Genomic DNA, 7,178 nt, shown 5'->3' with positions numbered 1-7,178 from the left:
TCTCTCACAAAACCCAATTCAATGGTTCTCTCATGGAACCCACACCCAAACTGTTAGCATATCGGTACGTGGTATCCGATCCAATGTTTATGTTGGAACATGGCAATCGATCTAATGTTTATGCTGAAATGTGACAGCCGATCCCATATTTATACCAAAACGTGGCAACCGATCCCAGTTAGTGTGCCGGAACGTGGCAACCGATCCCATTCAACAAGCCACAATCACAATCACAATGTATATTCTCACAATCATACAACAAGAGGTGATTCATGGCATACAATTATTCAATTATCCTCATTTACGATTAGGGTGATCAATAATGCAACATTCGTATATATACATGCATTATAATGAGCAATTACAAACATATATCACACCAACATGAAATCACAACTATCACCTACCTCGAATCCAAGCTTGAATCTCCTAAGGCACTTGAATCTTCCCTTTTCGGATTCTTACCGCTTTTTCTAGGTCTACAAACAACAATTATAATATGAGAATCAATAAACAATCACTAATTACCCGAATTACTAACAATTCTATGAACCCTAGATCAAACCCATGATCCCAATTATCCAAATTATAATTGTTTCCACCATAGAATCTATAGCAAAACCCTTCCCCATCAATATTCACCCATTCTATTACGTTCTACGAATCGAAAAATGGATTCGGGGAGTGAAAAACTTACATTTAGCCTCAAGAATGGTGAAAAATGAGTAGCAGTCGCCTGTGGTTCGTTCCTTGGTTCTAAAAATCAAAAAGTGCCAAATAAGGTCATTTAGGGAGTTCTACTCGCTCTGGCGTCCTACAGGGAGACATAAAGTTCATTCACGCTAAGATCATTTTCGGGAGTTCTACTCGCCCAAATTCGATTCCGTAAAGTCGTACGGGTTCCTTAACGTCTTAGTTATCTACTCATGCGGTCCAAATCATAATTAGATCTCTCATTAATTACCAGAATTTCCTACACCTTAATGACTCCGATTTTGTCCAAATTTAGACTAAGTTGGGAAATTCCACTACAAGAAAAATCACTTTTAGCGAGGGAAATTTGGTCGCTAAAGATCCTATTCTGGTCGTTACTAACATATAACGACAGAAAAAATAATGGTCATCACCGGTCGCTAAAAGCTTCGTCGTTAAAAGTTAACGACCGGATTCCAAATTCGGTCGTTAAAAAACTTTAGCGACAACAAAAAAATCTGGTCGCTATATATATTATTTAGCGACCAATATTTCCTTTCGCTAATTAACATGCATGTCGTTAATAACATTAGATGACAGAGGTAAATATGCTCCTTATCAGTTCTTCTAGTGAAATAAGATTATATTTGTTAATTGTTTGTAAGTTCTAACTCAAAGTCTAATTATTATATGATTATTGTTGTAAATATATTTTTTAAAAATACATTAAAAGTTTACGAGAAATATTTGTATTAATATAAAGTTTCATAGTAAATTCCAAAGAACTAAATTATCATATTACCAAAAGTATATCTATCAACTTTATAATATTTATTAAACACATAAAATATAAACAATTAGGTAGCAATGGAAACACATTTAACAACTCCAAAAAAAAATAAAAATTGTGTCTCTGGTCTTCAACTTGTTCTTCGATATTTTTAGTTAGACTTGATCATCTGCACTTTATTTGTGGATTGTTAAGACTCCAAATTTTAACATCTGTAAAAAGAAAAAGTTCATGTTAGTTTAGTAACAGATGCTAGTTTTTTCTGCAAAATCAAAATAAATCAATAAGAAAATAAATACATCTTTATGACTATCCAATTAAATTTATTCAACAAGAGAACTTAATTTAGTTGAATGGAACTGCCCAAAGAGAGTTTTTCTCTTCTTTTTTTGAGTAAGAAAAGTCCTATTTGAATATAGAAGCCTGGACTATCACAACAAAAGCTATGTAATAAGAAGTGAACAATTACACTAGTATGGAGTCACACTAGTGGAGTCATTGTATACGTCCCTGTCATTTGATTTTTCTTCTCTTTTATTGATACCTAAGGAATATAATAGGGGTATTGCAAGAAGCATGTTTCAACAAGTTATAATTGAATCACAAATTCCAAGAGCAAGTAGTTCAGATTAGAGGCAATCTTTCTGTTTATGTGTCAACATCATGATAATCATATACGCTAATGCCTCACTTTTTATCAAGCCTACCATCATCAACATACTTCACAAGGAGATTCAGGCCAATAACAAGCCCTCACGAACTCCCCATAACAACATATATCAACAATGAACTCCAACACTACTATCTACAATAATTAAAATGAAAAGTTATACGCTTCACAATCAATAAAAAAAGAAATGAAAAAAGTTTTGATTTGACACTTGAGCAACATTAAGGATCAAGGTTTGTAAGTATATCATATCCTACTCTACAAGAAGTTTTCCTTTTAAATTCAACATTACAAGAAGTTAAAGGAAGATATATTAGTGCTAAATTGTTTAATCAACCTCATTTAAAATTTTGAACCATTAAAAATATAAGGCACAATTCAACATAATAACAAAGTAAGTAGAGGTCCTAAGTTTTAAGTGTCACTACCACCTATTATCAAGAAAGTATTTTACGTATTTGACATATGAAAAGATCAAGTTTGCACATGAGAACAAGAGATAATCTACTTAAATGTAACTAAGAGTAAATAAAGTGTCTCTCTAGCGACTTAAGATTACAGATCAGTTATTCACACACAATTCAAGAACTGACACCTTGTCTTTAAGCTGTTATACCCGAGAAACGCAGAAATTGGCAAGAGATAAGCTTGATGGTAGTCATGCTTGAAAATCTTAGCTTTATATTTTATTCACCAACTAAGGATTGAAAATAATCCTAGAAGAATGAGAAGATACCAAGCTCTGCATAGCTTTAAGTTTGAAGAAAAAAGGTAGTTCTTATAAGGATAAAAAGTTCCAATAACTAAGTTGATGAGTTAATTATAAGAACTTGGTTGTTTAGTATAAGTCAACAGCCACTGAGTTCTCTGATTCCTTTCTGCAGTATCATTGATATTAAATTGTTGTAGCTCAATGCTGATCATCTCATTAGGCAGTGACTACAATTCTTTTTCTCCTCTTTTTTTGGTTAAATATGAAACTAAATGTTCTCATATATAAAGAGTATTAAACATGTCTTAAAATTTTATACATGTCCCAAATAAAGAGTCACGTGAGCCTCTCTCTTGTCACAACTCGAAAAGACATTATTCCTTTTCAGGTTAGTGCTAATAATGGCAAGTACTAAATAATAATTATAATCACAACTAGCCGCCTTAGTATGCAAAGCCAACTCTTTGCCCCATGATAATATGAAACCAACTCTCTTGTCTTCTTTGGATAAGACAACATTCTTATACTATACGAACTATTAATGTTGCATAAACAAATCTTGTAGAAACAACATTGGAATGACGACATATCACAACAAATAGAGGTTCAGTTCCTAAAGAACCTATATGAAAGAGAATTTAAATCAAATTCTTGAGAAATATATAAAATTGTATAGTAATAGCAACTCATACAACTTAACATTCTGCATCTTTTTGAATTCATTCCCCTTAACTTGATTTTATACATTCTTTATCCAAACTTCAATCAAGTCAAAAAGAAATTATCATAAAATAATAAAAAAAAAAACAACAACATACCCGGTATAATCTCACTAAGTGGGGTTTTGTAGATGATAGAGTGTTGCAGACCGTACCACTACCTCATGAAGATAGAGAGGTTGTTTCCGAAACACCCCTGTCTCAAGATAACTCTATCTTACCTAATCATAAAAATATCACTGAGAATTCGTCAACATGTTAAAATTAATTTTCATATTTGTATGAAAGTAGTTACTGAAAATAAAAATTGAACTTGTATCTAAGGCATAGGATGCATAATATGCAGTACTTGACTCGTGAAAATTAGGATAAGAATAAGAATAAACATAACAAGCTGACAAAAAGTAACATACTATAATGTTCAAGAGGGGAAACAACAGGTGGCAATGAAATCGGTATGTACAGAAACTTTATTTGCACTAAAGTTCTCATGAGCTGAATAAGTTATAAAACCACTTGATATTGCTCCAGATCATAAGAAAAAGCTGCAGCAATGGCTTATTCATCACGTCTTCATCAAATCAGTTAATAAATATATTCAGTTCATGGAACAGGGAAAACAAAACCTCTGTACATGTGATTTTTGCTTCATGCAAACACTTCAAAACTAAAATTAAACTACTAATGAAAATGGAGAAAGGAATATACAAGGATTGTCAAGAAACTCAGCACAAAAGGATAATACAAATCTTTATGCAAACAACTTTTGTACCAGTACAACATAAAAATTCAAAATTAGAAACTACATATATTTCATTATAGTTTCAACTCACTGTAATGTCTAACATGTATTGCACATCTTCTCTACTATATAATGAACAACATTGTCTTAAAAGCACACCACTTGAACATTCTTTAATGAGGAAATCCGTTATACTTCTAAACAGTTAAACCAGAAATTCATTAGTTATGTCCTGTTAGTTTACGTAGTCCTCACAGAAATAGGATTCCCATCAAGTATAGCTCGAATGTGTCCCGTAATTCTTTACATTATTAGTGGATATTTTGAGGGTGAAGATCTCCACCAGACATCATAAAACAAATTGTCTTTTGTTGGGTGTTTGCAATTTTCTAATTTCTTTCACTCCAAATGCATAGTAAGTTTGCTCTCTCTATAGCATTTTCTTTTGTTGCCTAAACAATCTTACTCTTTGTTTTTCAATCATATAATTTTTTAACCATGCAACATACTAAATGTGTATGTGTAGAACAAAGGTTCATCTATTTCATAGTATTACATTAGATACACTATTACATCAGAAATAAAGTTTTGTTTTGACCACATAAATATTTATTTCTTATCTAGTTCATAGTCTTAGAATCCTCCAATTGAAATAGAATTAGTCATCTTTCTCTTTAAATTCAAAAGCATCACTGCCTGCCACTCTCGGTGCAAAAAAATACTTAGTTTAGCTCTAGAATGACAGATAGGATTAACAAAATTATTCAATAATCACAATCATTCATCAACTTTATTTTCAATCAAAGATACCACCAAATATCTTCTAAGTTTAATAACACAAGCAGACAAAAATATTAATACAAGTAGATAGAAAACCATGTAAAAAGAACCCTACTTAAAACATAGAGAGTAAATTTATGATCAGACAAACTCTGCGCTCCACAACTGCAATTGATGGTTAAAACTGCAGAAACATGCCTAGATGAGCAGGAAATAAGCATGCTAGTTCCTTTGTGCAACTACTGATGCCGACGAGCAGACAGGTTGAAAATGATCAGAAAGTTGATTTTCTTTTCTTCTTCTTTTGTAGTTCACAATAGAATCCACCAACCAAACAGTTCAAAACCAAAATGGCTTACTTTGATGTAAAATGGTTGCGAAAACTGCAATAGATGAAAAAAAAAGAATATCATACCCATATTCAACGCACTGAATCACGTTATTAGGTTTTAGGGTAATCTTCGGCCCTCAATCTCCATAGATGTAATTAAGATGCTTGCTTACTGGGTCCTTCATCGCAGATTGAGATTGCATCGGCTCCAAATCGACAAATTGAAAGAATTTTGGCAGAAAGTCCACTCCTTTTAACAAAACCTAATATATTTTTGGGATCAAAAGAGAGAATTCTGAGGTTTATGTTTCTCGGGTTTGGAGAAAATGGGGGAAAAGGTAGTGGGCCTTATTTTTTAATCAATTACTTAATTTTAGCGAGAGGTTATTAAGAAGAGCAACTTTCACATATAGCAAATACAAAATTCATATTTGTATACTATAGCAAAGTTTGCATAATTGCGCTCTATAGCAAACATGTTATGACTAGGCTATTGCGCTATACATATATACAAAAGAAGCAATTGTATAATTTGCTGGCTCCTCTTCAGATTCGTATAATTTTGCTGGCAGGTCATTTGTATAAATTGTTGTCAACCTCTCGTTTGTATAAATCTTTGAGAGTCTCTCAATTTAATTTTATATGTTTGTATATCTGTATAAAATTTGAATTTGTATACAAATGAATCGAAATAAAATGTTTGTATATCAAATATCGCTCTCTCTCGCTTTATACAAACATAAATTATACATTGTATTTTGTATAATCTGTGTTTGTATAAAGCGAGAAAAAGAGAAAGGCAAAAGAGAACTGGACAAGGGAATATTTGTATTATATAATTATAAGTGTATAGGACGAAGATATATGTATTTGCATGTGTATATACAATTTTCTCTCGCTTTATACAAACAGAAACACAATTTATACATTTATGTTTGTATAAAACGAGAGAGGCGAGCGACAGAGGGAGAGTGGCGAGTGAGAGTTTGAGGGAGAGAGGCGATTGGCAAACAGTTTGCTACAGGGCACAATTAAATCAAAGTGTGGTTACACCATTTAATTTGAATTAATAGTTTGTCATTATGTACAATTTTCTCTATTATTAATTTTAAGAACCCGATATTATCCATTAATTAAAATCTAACTAAAAAATCCTTTAACAACCGGAAATAAAATTAGTTGTTATAAGTACACTTATAAAGACTAGATTCATTTCCCTTCGTTAAGAATTGGTCGCTAAAAGTCAAGTTTCTTGTAGTGTTCCAAGTTACTACGAAAAAGTTTTCTGGCCCCAATTATTTCTTCATTGGCTTTTCCCTTATGACGGAATCAGGTCGTTACAAAATTGCTCATTAGTCAATGATATCGTGCTATTATATATATAATGTGTTGATATCATTGAGGATTAGTTGGTTGTACATGAATGAATGTAGGAAACCAACTTAATGATATCATATAGTAGTATATGATACCGTCATGATATCATTAATGCATGAGTAATTTTGTGAATGAAGTAATGAAGGAAACCTTAGTGCTATCATAAGAGTATATGTATATGTTATGATGGTATCATAAATGATATGAAGATTGTTACTGATTATATGAAATAATTTCAATGATACCATGTTGTTATACGATATATTGTGATGGTATCATTGAAAAATTATGATATCATCTCTTGAAGAATTGATCATCAGTCAATGATACCATCCTATTATTGAATGATTGAAGCAAACATCAA

At 31.9% G+C, this 7,178-nt stretch overlaps 1 long non-coding RNA gene across 1 annotated transcript; it reads right to left on the bottom strand.

Moving 5' to 3' along the window:
- Positions 1-1,464: 1,464 nt before the first annotated feature.
- Positions 1,465-5,778, bottom strand: LOC107061005 (uncharacterized). Its single transcript, XR_001473703.1, has 3 exons — positions 5,222-5,778; positions 3,684-3,805; positions 1,465-1,695 (listed from the first exon to the last, which is right to left on the bottom strand). It is a non-coding gene; the product is annotated as an uncharacterized lncRNA (long non-coding RNA).
- Positions 5,779-7,178: the final 1,400 nt, after the last annotated feature.

The sequence above is a fragment of the Solanum tuberosum genome, unplaced genomic scaffold (genome assembly GCF_000226075.1).
Source record: "Solanum tuberosum cultivar DM 1-3 516 R44 unplaced genomic scaffold, SolTub_3.0 scf00112, whole genome shotgun sequence".
Classification (NCBI taxonomy): Eukaryota; Viridiplantae; Streptophyta; class Magnoliopsida; order Solanales; family Solanaceae; genus Solanum; species Solanum tuberosum.
This window is presented reverse-complemented; position numbering and strand designations above follow the sequence as displayed.